Genomic DNA, 11,762 nt, shown 5'->3' with positions numbered 1-11,762 from the left:
TTTTGCTTGTGTTCCCGAAGCACGGTGTGATTAGTGGTTACATGTGGTACCCATTTAACACTGCTCTGCGCGAGTTGCTGCTGAAGTGTTTTTATCGCCGTCAGGAGCGAGATCGCTTTTGAAGTAATGAGTTGTGTGTCTGGAACGAGGTCAAGTTGGACGGGGCTTTGATCGGCCTGGTCTGGTGGAAGGTGTCCCTGCCCTGGGCAGGGTGTTGGGCTAGATGAGCTTTAAGGTTCCTCCCAATCCAAACCAGTCTGTGATTCCTTTGGGCTCCTCGGTGGGTTCCCTGCTGGAGTAGGAGCCCCTGCCACCATCCATCCTTCCCATCACCCAGGAGGGTGGCCAGGCACCTGCCCTGCTTCCCCTCCTCCTGATTTGGGATTATCCCTCTGTGTTGCTCATCCTCAGAGCTTCATTCCTTTGGTGTCTCAGCCGGGAGAGGTGAGCAAATCCTGGGAGGCCACCACACGCCCCGGGGTGCCCCAGCAGCCTTTCCATGGTGGCAGTAGGTGACGTTGCTGGTGGTGGTGGAGCAGGAGAAACTGCTGGTGGTGGAAGTTACCGTGTTTACTCTGGACGAGTCTGGGGGCAATTCTGTGTAACACCTCCTGGTTTCCTGGGACATACTGGCTGCAAATAAAGCCTTGTTTAATAAGCCAGCAAATGCAAATAGGCTGTGAAGAGAAGAGGGGGAAAAAAAAGCTCTTCCAGACCTAGGAAACATACGTTTATGCCAACTGAGAGACCCGTTCTTGCACCCTGACTCGCGTCAGGGAGTATCTTTATCTGCCAGTCTTCCCACGGAAGCGGGTAAGCCCGTCTGGTAAGCCAAGCTTAGTTCAAGAGGTATCAGAATCTGACCCTACCGACTCACAGCTGGGGTCAGGAAGCTGTCGTCTCCCTGAGGACCCTTGACGTGATGACTTCACCGGGGCTGCTGCGTTCGTCACTGTTGCATTTCAGTGAAATTACCGCTGCTGCAGAGCAAGGGCTGAGGTGGCCAGCGGTCAGCCCCACAGCACGATGGCTGTGCTGGGGTCAGTGCATGGACACGGACACCTCTACAGAGGAAACATCGCCACTTGCCTGTGGGAGTTTTTTTGCAGCAAGAAACCTCTGGTTTGTTCTCAGCAGAAGTTCGTAACCTTGAGTAGCAGTAAATATGAGGTTTGGTAAAGGTCAGGATAGTGGGTGAGCTGTAAAATTGTACTCTTGAGAAAGCAGGGTCTTTCTGGTGTAGCCAGAATGTCTTGGTAGTCCACACCATCTTGGTGGTCCAGACTGGCCGCACAGAGCCCTTTGCACGGGGCATCTAGCACCAGCGTTGGCCAGGGAGGCTGGCGAGGGCCGAGGGCAGCTGCTTTTTCAGGGCTCAGCACATGGCGTTGTCTTGAAGCAGGAGTAAAACACATCTTCTTGGTAGAGCATTTAGTACTGGCAGTTCGTGACTGGCTTAACCGCGTGTCTTGCTCGGCCAGCACCGATGGAAAACCCTGAGAAAAGTGTGGAAGGCTCAGCTCGGCTGTGGGGTTGAGGGGTTGGAGTGAGATGGCGATTTTTTTAGCTCAGAATTTGTCTTCTCCATTTGTTCTGTCTCTTTTTTGGATCATTCTAGAAGACTGGAAGTTTTGGTTAATTATATCTGCGCAAAGGGAAACACTGTCATGTCGTTTCCCTATACTGGAGGATTATTCTTGTGCAGCTGGAGCTGGCAGCCTTTCATTCCCTTACCACCTCCTTTTTCTCCTAAAAATAGCAGCACACTACACTGGGATTACCGGAGAGGCAGAAGAACGTTTCCTGAGCAACAATTTTTGCCGGATGGTGGTTGTGGCAGCATCAAGAGCCGATTTTGGGGGAGTTGAAGGGAGATGTAAATAGGAACAGAACAAAATGGGACAAAAACGGGGTGGGGAGAACGAGGCTGGTAGGTGGGATGGCCGGCGAGGTTCCCTGGGCTGCCCGGGGAATTGGGAGAAACCTCAGCCCTTGAATCATTGAGGAGCTGCCGAGACAGAGCGCTCGGCAGCACCGTCTGGGCAGCAAACACACGGTGCGGATGGGAGGCGCGGGCAAGGCGACCTAATTTCCGTCTCTGATTTCTATGATTTATTAAAGAGTTTCTGCAGGCTTTCTCTTAGTGGGCTTAGGGCTGGAATTCAAGGCACGGCAATTAGGAAGGTCCTTTAATACCGTGCCAGGATGCTGTCGGGGTTAGATCGCTTGCTTGCGGGGGTAGCGCACTCAGAGCAGCAAACGGAGGTTGTGTACAGTTCTCTACACCAGTTTAGTTCTGGTATTGACACTGGTTTGTGTTCTGTGTTCAGTCCTGCCCTCAACCCTACTAGTCCTATATGTAGATTATTGTAATATATTACTGGGCCGTAGAAGATACCTTGGAAAAAGTAAAAACCCTAAGTACCACCCACCGAGTGTGCCCTTTTAACGACGCCCTCCAGACCTAGAGCATCGTTGGTTTCTGTTAGCTTTTTCTGATCCTAGGAATCCCTCTGAGCCTGTGAGGGGTTGGAGCAGAAGAGCCAGCAGATGCTGCTTCCGCCCCACTGGCTGTCCAAGGCAGGGAGGAAGGACGGCACCCACCTCCTTCACTGGTGTATTTAAATCTCTTCAGCCAGGCTTTCTGTTGGCATAAACCATGGACCTGCTTGTGTTGGCACATAACGAAATGTGTTGCACAAAGTTCTCATGATGGTGAAATGCTGGGGTAACTTAAGTCACTTGAAAAACCCACCTTTCTTCAGCCTGTTGGCGGTGGGGTTGTTACTTCTGATGCATGCCCGTTGACCACGGCTCTTGCAAAGCCAAACCAAATCATCGAGAATGTCACGTTTCTACTTTGAAAGTGGTTCACCCTCATGTGTAGTGGTGTGACACAGTTTTCTTGACTTGCTTTTCACTGTGTGGACCCCAAACTGTTTTTCTTACGCTCAGGTCATAGCTAAACCAGGACTGTTGTACTTTGCAGCTTCTCTGCTAATGTGGTGATGCAGAGCAGTAAAGCCAGTCCTTTTCCCGGCCCGAGGGGACAGTGATTGAATTAAGGATGCAGAGCTGCCCAACCAAAAATGCCGCCTTTTGAAATTTTTACCAACTTCCCGCTGCCATGCTCTAGGAATGGATGTAAAACATCCCTTGCAGGGCGGACAGCATTATTTTGGGCTACCCATGGAGTCAGGGTGGTTGTAGCTTCTGCATTCCCGTGGCCAGAAGGACCCCAGCAGCTCTGAGACAGCAGTGTCTGTGTTAAACTCTCTAGCTGGTTTTGGACCCCCTTCCTCCCCACATCTGCTGCGCAGGTGTGATTGCTGTGATTTCCCCACCCCTCGTTGTTCCGAATCACCTCACCTCACCCCAGCAGCAGGTCGGTTATGGCACGTTCTTTTGCTGCTCGCCCGTGTCCCGTGTTTTCCATTGTCTGAAGAGCCACGCTTGGTTTCTTCTCTCTAAAAGCAAAGGAGCTGCTCTGAAAGAAGGTGCCCCCGTGACCTTCTGCTCCTGTGACGTTGCTTTGAACAATGCTGTCAGTGTAGCTGTGCTTTCTTCCTCTGAGCAGTTTGTGAGAATCCACGGAAGTGTTTAATATCTCCACAGAAATCTTGCTGTGCTTTTTAATTTCTTCAGTAGAAAAACTGCTGGTGAGCAATAGGTAATTCAGCACCAAGCCATCGTGCTGTATGGACACAAAGCGCCGTAAGAAGGTCTCCGTCATCCTCCAGCTCCCACCCAGTTGTAAAAGCACAGAGCAGGATGTTTACTACGTGCTACCTCACGTAGTTTACCTAAAAACCTTCTCTGCCTTCTTTTTTAAGGCACGCCGGGGCTGTGTTGTTCCTACCCCTGCGAGTCTGATAGTGTCCTCTGCGCCGGGAATGATGTTGTCAGGAGAAAAAGTCGCTGCAGGATGGGACTAGGCAAATGAATCAAGGTCTCGGCCAAGGAAACGCGCTGTCTGTTGGTTTTCTGAACGCAGCTAGTTCAGCCCACGGCGAGCGGTTTGTGTCCGGTTTCCACTGGCTGTGTTTGGTGGTGCGACGCGACAGGCAATGATTCCTGCATACACGCTGTTGTTTAAAAAATACTGGTGGTTAAATATTTCTTAATTCAATGTTTGCTGCTGAGCCTGAGAGAAAACGTCCAGAAATTCAGAAGGGAGAGCACAGACATCCACAAGAGTCTGAATAAGTGTTTTCACGACGCAGGGGGTTATCTCTGATGTAAGAACATTCTGGTTGGAGAAGTGGGCTGAGCAGAAGCCACCCCGACTGGTGATATGTTTAAGCTCAATGTCTTGAGATTCTCAGGCGAGGAGTCCTGCTTTCTGGGGAAGGCTGCAAGACCTTGTACAACCTGCTCTAATTTAACCCGGTATTTGGGAATTGTGCTGTGGGGAAAGCCCGCTTTAGGATATGCTGTGGAAATCTGTGGAACTTCATTTCTTTCTGAACTCTACTTAGACATGTCATAAGGAAATTAGTGATCAGTAATGTTAGAGAGCTACAAAATCAGTACCCAAGAGTAATATTTAAATCACAGAATCTCTTAGTTTGGAAGAGACCTGTAAGCTCATGGAGTCCTCCCCGTTCCCCCAGCACTGCCAGGTCCCCACTGCCCCCTGTCCCTCAGCACCACCTCGACACAAGGGCTGGGAAACCCCTCCAGGGATGGGGACTCCACCACTGCCCTGGGCAGCCTGGGACACGCCTGGACAACCCCAACGGGACAGAAATTGTTCCTCAGGGACAACCTCAACCTCCCCTGGTGCAACTTGAGGCTGTTTCCTCTCATCCTATTGCTTGTTCCTGGGGAGAAGAGACCAAAGCCCCCCGTCACTCCACCCTCCTGTCAGGGAGTTGTCAGAGCCAGAAGGTCTCCCCTGAGCCTCCTTTGCTCCAGGCTCAACCCCCCCAGGTCCCTCAGCTGCTCCTCAGCGCATTGTGCTCCAGACCCTGCACCGGTTCCATTGCCCTGCACATCATGGCTTAAGATGACAACTCTGCAGAATGCTTGGTATCTTCCAGCTCTGGGGTGCCAAGGCATCACTTCAAGTGTGCGCCGTTAGAAAAAGGTAACTCTTTGAAAACTTGGCAGGAGCTTGGAGTCCTTACTGCCTTCCATAGGTCTGCCCAAGGTCCTCCCCTGCTTCAGAATACCGAAGCTGCGAGGTGGCAGTGGGGACAAGGACGGATGTCCCAGTGCCTGCAAGGAGAAGCGCTTCACCCCAAGTGCTGGACGACGCTGCTCTCCCATCTCAAGGATGTTCCGTAGAGCTCCTGGGGCTGGTAGCTGCCTGCCTGCTGTGCTTGAGCCTTTGGTGTAGGCGGCGGGAGGATTAATAATTCAGTCTGTCAGGTGAACATGTAAGTGGCATCAGTCACGCCTCTTGCAGAGTTATCCTGTGATTAAAAATGACAAACGGTTCTCAATGAGACGCTGTTTCTGCACTCTCCTAACCTCTCAAAGCATATGGGTTTGAAGCTTAAGCGCGTCACATGCGCTCTTCAAAATTCACCTTTAAAGTCTTACATCTAACGTAAGGAGGGAGGAAAGTTCCACCGATAGCTTAGGTGGAACTGAAAGTGTGTTAATTTCTACTTAAAGTGTTGACCTTCCTTGCCTTGCCACTGGAGACAAGCCGTGGCTGTCCGGGCACCTGTCTGGTGTGATCTCTTCACTGAGCAGTGATGCTCTCAGACTTGATGAAACCCAAATGATGAATCGTGTCACCTACCCAAACGGCCGTACCTTGGCTGGTAAATCCTCCGCAGTTACTAAACTGGTTTGTAGCATTAAAAGCCTAGTCCTAAATTTTCATCCTCACCCAGCGGGATAAAATTGAAAATGAGTATGTTCCTTTCCACTTTGTTTAAATAGCAGATAATTGTCAGCAAAGCTGCAACTTTCGTCCTTGCTGCGGTTTCAGAGGCGTGAAGGCTGGACCTGAGTGCTCAATTTTTCTCTGCCACATGAGGCAAAGGGCAAAGCCAAAGCGTGCTGCCGCTCCTAAATGCGCTCAGAGGAGACACAGGAGGACTCCCGACATCCCCACACCTTCATCAGTGTGTGATATGATTGCTGTGGGCTGGTGGGGTGGGTACGAAGGCCCATGGTCTCCTGGGGTGCATGAAGAAGAGTGTGGCTACCAGGTTGAGGGAGGTTCTCCTCCTGCTCTGCTCTGCCGTAGTGAGGCCACATCTGGAGTCCTGGGTCCAGTGCTGGGCTCCCCAGTTCAGGAGAGATGAGGAACTACTGGGGAGAGTCCAGGGGAGGCTGCGAGGATGCTGATGGGGCTGGAACATCTCTGTGCCAAGGAACGGCTGAGAGCCCTGGGGCTGTTCAGCTGCAGAAGAGCAGCCCGAGAGGGGACCTCCTCCATGGGATCAAGAGCTAAAGGGGGGTCGGGAGGAGGGACCAGACTCTGCCCAGTGGTGCCCAGCGACAGGACAAGGGACAGCAGGCAGAAACTGGAACACGGGAAGTTCCACCCGATCATGAGGAGACACTTCTTTGCTGTGAGGGTGAGGAGCCCTGGCCCCGGCTGCCCAGAGAGGCGGTGGAGTCTCCTGCTCTGGAGAGATCCCAAACCCTCCTGGACGCCACCCTGGCACCTGCTCTGGTGACCCTGCTCTGGCAGGGGGTTGGGCTGGGTGATCCCCAGAGCTCCCTGCCCCACCAGTCTGGGAGTCTGTAGGGGTTGCTGGTGGATGCTCTCCAGTCATGTTGTGAATGGAGCCCGCTCCTTGTTTGCCATGACAGTGCTTCAGCAGTTGAGCGAATATCTGTAACAGAGTATCTGGTGATGTTGGCTCCTGGAGCTGCAGAGCTCTGGAACTGAGGATGCTGTGTGTGGTTACCCAGCCTTCAGGTTTGGGCTGGGGCAGCTTTCTGGACTGCAAGGCTCAGCGGGGGCTCAGAAAAGGGACACAAGTTTGTTTGGGGCTGGCTGGTGAGGTTTTCTTGTCCTGGATCTGAAGGGCTGGTGGATCAGTGTTTGCTGGCCTGACCTGCTCTGTGCAGCTGCCCCTGGGTCACGCTGTGTGACATTACCAAAACAGACAGTGTTTGCTTCAGACACCTTCTCCTTTTCCTGTTCAGCTGTGGAGGCTGAACGTGAAATCCCTCATGAAATTCCAAGTCGTCTTGAATGCTGTGACAGTGGCATCAGACCAAACCATGGCCCACCATCCCTCCTGCTCCAGTTCCTCACATGACAGTGAGGAACAGCTCTTGACGACTGAAGCGTGAACCCCAATTTACTGTTGCAACATAAAGTCAGATGTTTGATCTCTCATCACGTTTCTACAGAAAGTCTTTCCGAATCTTAATTCGCTCATCTTGGAGCTGCTTCTTAAACTTTGAGCTTGGATTTGAGCTTTGTAAGCCATGGTGGTTATCCAGCTCGTTCCGATGTACAGCCCAAGCTCGCAGTGTTCACCCACCTATTGGCAGGGTAAAAATGCATTACCTTGATAATTAAGGTAATACTGCTCCGCCTTTTAACTTCCCTGGTAAAACAGGGACAATTTGTAAGTGAGCAGAGGGTTGTTACCCTAAAAGCTGTGCGTCTAAGAGGCTTTGGACCAAGCCCACGGTCCTGCAAAGTGAAAAAAGAGCTTTTTAGGGACTGCTGAGAAACAAACCATGGATATCGGTGCCATCTCCGAGTGTGGCAGCTGGAAAGTTTAATTATAGGCTGGAAAGTCGGTGAGGGATTAAGGGAAGTGTGAGCAGAAGGGGTGGATGTTAATGACAGCTGTTTGCTGTGGGCTTCGGGGAGGCAGAGCCCCTATAGAACATAAATAAAGTGCAGGGCCAGACGTACGCTGGCTGCCAGCGTTAAAAACTCCAGTCTCTTGTTGCTTGACGCGTGAACCGGGTTTGTCCGAAATCATTTTATCGCCTTGGGAGGGCTGTGCACGTGTGAAATTCCTGCCTTTGTCCCAGAGCCCTCAGCAGACGGTACCTGAGCCAGGGATAAATATAAACCGGGAGAGCAGCGCGTGTCCCGTGCCATGAGACGCTGGGGCTGAGGACCTGACGTCCACGCGCTGTGCTCTGGCTTTACAGCCCGCCGAGACCTTTACAACCGGCGAGACCTGCTGGTTAAAGCCCGTTGGAAAGCCCACGGCACCGAGCCTGGGGTTTGGAAACACACCGTAGGCTTGAGGGAAAGTCCCAGATCCTTTCGCCTGTTACAGGGAGTAGGTGAGGAAGTCGTTCTGCATCCGCGAGGTTCAGCTCAGGCACCACTGCGGAGCTCAGCGGCGCTGCAGGCTCCTGGACGGTTGCGGCGTTAAGGCTGGATCAGTCTTCCCCTTCTGTCATTTCTCTCAGGGCTGTGTTTAGGTTTTTTCATTCAAATACATTCGGTCTGGTCTGAAAATAGCTGTTGGTTTTTTTTTTTTGGTTCTATGGCACAGGTTTTTCCCGGTACAGATTTTGTTTGAGTGAGGAGGAGTTGGAAGGGCCGTGTGCCAGACGCAGGCTTGCTGAGTGCATACGTGACTTCACGAATTTGCTTTCCAGCACACCGAGGACATCCCCGGAGAGGACAGAGGGTGGTAACGTGAGCTATTGTCTGGAAAAAAACCACCAAACACCAAGCCAAAACCCCCAAAACAACCCAAAAAAGCCTCCAATCCAAAAGTCCAGCTTTTGTAGAGCACAAACCCATGGCTTGTTTAGTGAGCTAAAACTGTCCCGTGTGAGGCTCCGGAGTGTTCCAACACCGAGCTTGTTGCAAAAAAAGGAAATAATTCAGCTTCTCTGTTCCTGCTGCAGTCTGACAGGCCATAACGAGCGTGCGGCCGCAGCGTAGAGAGCACTTGGAAAATACCTGTGTCATCTTCAGAGCCCACATCGGTAGATTTGCTGATTTGGGGTCCGAGTGGAGCTGGTGGGGTGGTGCTTTCTGTGCTCGGTGGTATTTTCTGTCCTCATGAGCATGGGCAGAGGCGGTTTGAGCAGCACTGGGTGGGTGCGGAGAGGGCTCAGGTATTTACACCTCACTTTGCTTGGGGGGCTTGTGGTCCTTGGGAAGCTCTTTGGCGATGGAAAGAAAGCGCTTCATGTGGTGTTTAAAATGCTGGAGAAGAATTCACGGCAGGCATTTCCTCTCTGAAGCGTGAGGGGGAGAAAAAAGAAAACAAAAAACTTATAAAATAATGGCTCGCTTAAGGGATGGTGAAACCGAATAGCTGAACCCGTTTTACTACAGGTTGTGTCGGTGTAGGTCAAGCGTCCCGCTGAGCTGCAGATGGAATAATAAAGACATAAGAAAATTCTGAAGAAATTTAAAGATCCCTCATCTTCCTGAAGGCAGCACGGTTTTCACGACCGTAAAAGGTGACGAATGGGGTGAAACAGGGAAGAGCCTGGAGTACAGCTGTTGTGGGAGTCGTGCCCTCGCGCATGAGCCAGAGCAGCGATGCTCAGCTGGCTCAGTCTGAAGGCTGCTGGGGTCTCTTAGACGATTTTGACTAATGTTTTTTCTCCAGCTGATTCTTCCCTGCACCCCCAGCTTGGAAAACCCGTTAATTACAGCTGTAATTCTGAGGCTTTGATGCAGTTCTGGGCACAAAGGGCCCTGCTACGTTTCTGTTCTTACTTAGTACTGATGGATTAGACAAAAAAAAAGTCTCAGGACCCCACCTTGAAATATTGCAAAGCTGCTTTTCTTCTTAAAACCCCCAAATATCCAAGTCCACACTTGCATCTGCTGAAGGCAGCTTGAACCAGCTTCTCTGAAGATGTGAGCGGTCTGAGTGCCAGCCGTTGTCTCGCAGCTGGTTGGAAGGCAGTGGTATCCCGTACCATCGGTCCTTGGCATCATGTCCTTACGGCACGTTTGCTGTCGGTACTGCGGATGAGAGGAGTCGATGTTCTCCTTTGTGGTGTGACGTGACACAGGTTGGGGTTTTGTTCCTTCTCAAGAAACCAGTATGAAAATGGTTCTTAAAACACAGGCTAAAGGAATCAGCCTCAGTCGGTCCTTGATTTTTCACTGGCAAGGTGTAGCTCTTCACGAGGGCGTTAGGATGCCCTGATTGACTGGAATCGCCGTCTTTCCTCGTCATTTATCTGGTGGTTCAAGTAAGGGCTGAGGCAAACCTTTGCCAGCGTACCAAAAGGGGCCTGACACTTCTGTGCAGATAACTTCTCCCCAAAAGCAGTGCCTGTGTGGAAGCAGTTGGGTTCTGGCTTGCAGCCATGGGTTCGCCTGAGCATGGCAGAAGTGACAGGGAGACAGCAGGAGCGCGTACGGTGACGTGCTCAACTCGGCCCAACCGGGGAGGGCCAGGTTCCCCTCTCCCAGCAGATGGGAGCTTGTTCCCAGTTTAATTAATAAACTTACGACGCTGCCAGCATTGCCAGTCGGGTCACCTTAACGGCCCTGGAGCTCTTGAACGCAGCGAGAACGTCAGTGTCCTGCAGGTTTTGGAAGATGTTCTCTGCTCCCGAGAAACCACTACAGGCAACACGCTGAGGCGTCAGCCCAGACCTGCCAGGGACTGAGGAGGCTGTTCCTGGGGTGCGAATTTCGGCGGTGGATGGAAGCTGTCAGCGAAATGGGAAGTGTTTCCAGTCGGTACCTCTTAATATTTTAATAAATGGGAGAGTATCACGGGTTGGATGCAGGGAGCCGCAGTTGTCCTGGTATAAATCATGTGCACTGCCACTGAAACTGGATCTGGTACTTTAATAAATGCTTCACTCGTTTGAACGACACTCAGCGCAAGAGAAGGAACTTTTAAAATATAAAATGAAAAAATCAGTTAATATCTGCCTAGTAGATGGGGGGGGTCTTGCTTTGTATTGACTATAATGTATTAAGATGGTTTTCTCCCACTTGGGAGAGCTTTAGGCGGGAGTTTGGAAGAAACGGTGTGGGATCGTGAATGGATCAAAGGTTAAAACCAAGTTGCTAAGTGTCATAATAGGGTGAAAATACTGAACTCTTTACTACCAGGAGGAGTAAAGGGGAGTTGTGTTCAGACATAAAGCCATCTGCTGAGCTCCAGCAAGGCCAGTTAACTTCAGCTGAAAGCAGGGTGGGGATGCTCGGGAGAGAGCTGGGAAAGAACAGAGGAGAGAGAAAAGAGCCCGAGAGGGGACTAAAAATAGGACTTGCCAGATGAGGCAGCGGAGAAGAGTGGTCTGGGGGGTGAACGGCAGAGCTGCGTCATGCAGCCACTGCTGTCGGGGCGAGGAGGAGGGTGCCGGCATTTCACAGAGGAAGAATTAGGTCAGACATTTGGGAAGATTTTCCTCAACAGTAAGGCTGGGGAATCAGTGGCCTGTGGGAAGCACAGAAACCTCGGCATTGTGGGGTTTGGGGAGGCGTAAGTACGTACTGGGGGACAAGTACAGACAAGGGGGGCTGGGGAGGGGACCTGGAAACAGAGATGTGAGTGTGCAAGATGCCTCGAAACGATGAGCCCCTGAGTAAAAACTGATCAAGCACGTATCTGACGTGCTGGTCTTGCTGCTGGGGCTTTGGCATGCTCGTGTGGCTGGATCCTTTGGGGGCCGTAAACACGGTAGGTGAGAGAAGAGGGCAGAGAGCTGGGGGGGTTCAGCCTGCAGCAGAGGAGGCTGCGGGGAGACCTGAGTGCAGCCTGTCAGTGCTGCAAGGGGCTGTGCGAGAGCTGGGGAGGGGCTGGTCAGCAGGGGCTGTGGGGACAGGACAAGGGCTGAGGGGTTCCACTTACAGAGGGAGAGTCGAGCAGAGAGAAGGGAGG

This window comes from Buceros rhinoceros, unplaced genomic scaffold, assembly GCF_000710305.1.
Source record: "Buceros rhinoceros silvestris isolate BGI_N320 unplaced genomic scaffold, ASM71030v1 scaffold7476, whole genome shotgun sequence".
In the NCBI taxonomy this organism is placed as follows: Eukaryota; Metazoa; Chordata; class Aves; order Bucerotiformes; family Bucerotidae; genus Buceros; species Buceros rhinoceros.
Note: the sequence above shows the minus strand (reverse complement) of the source record.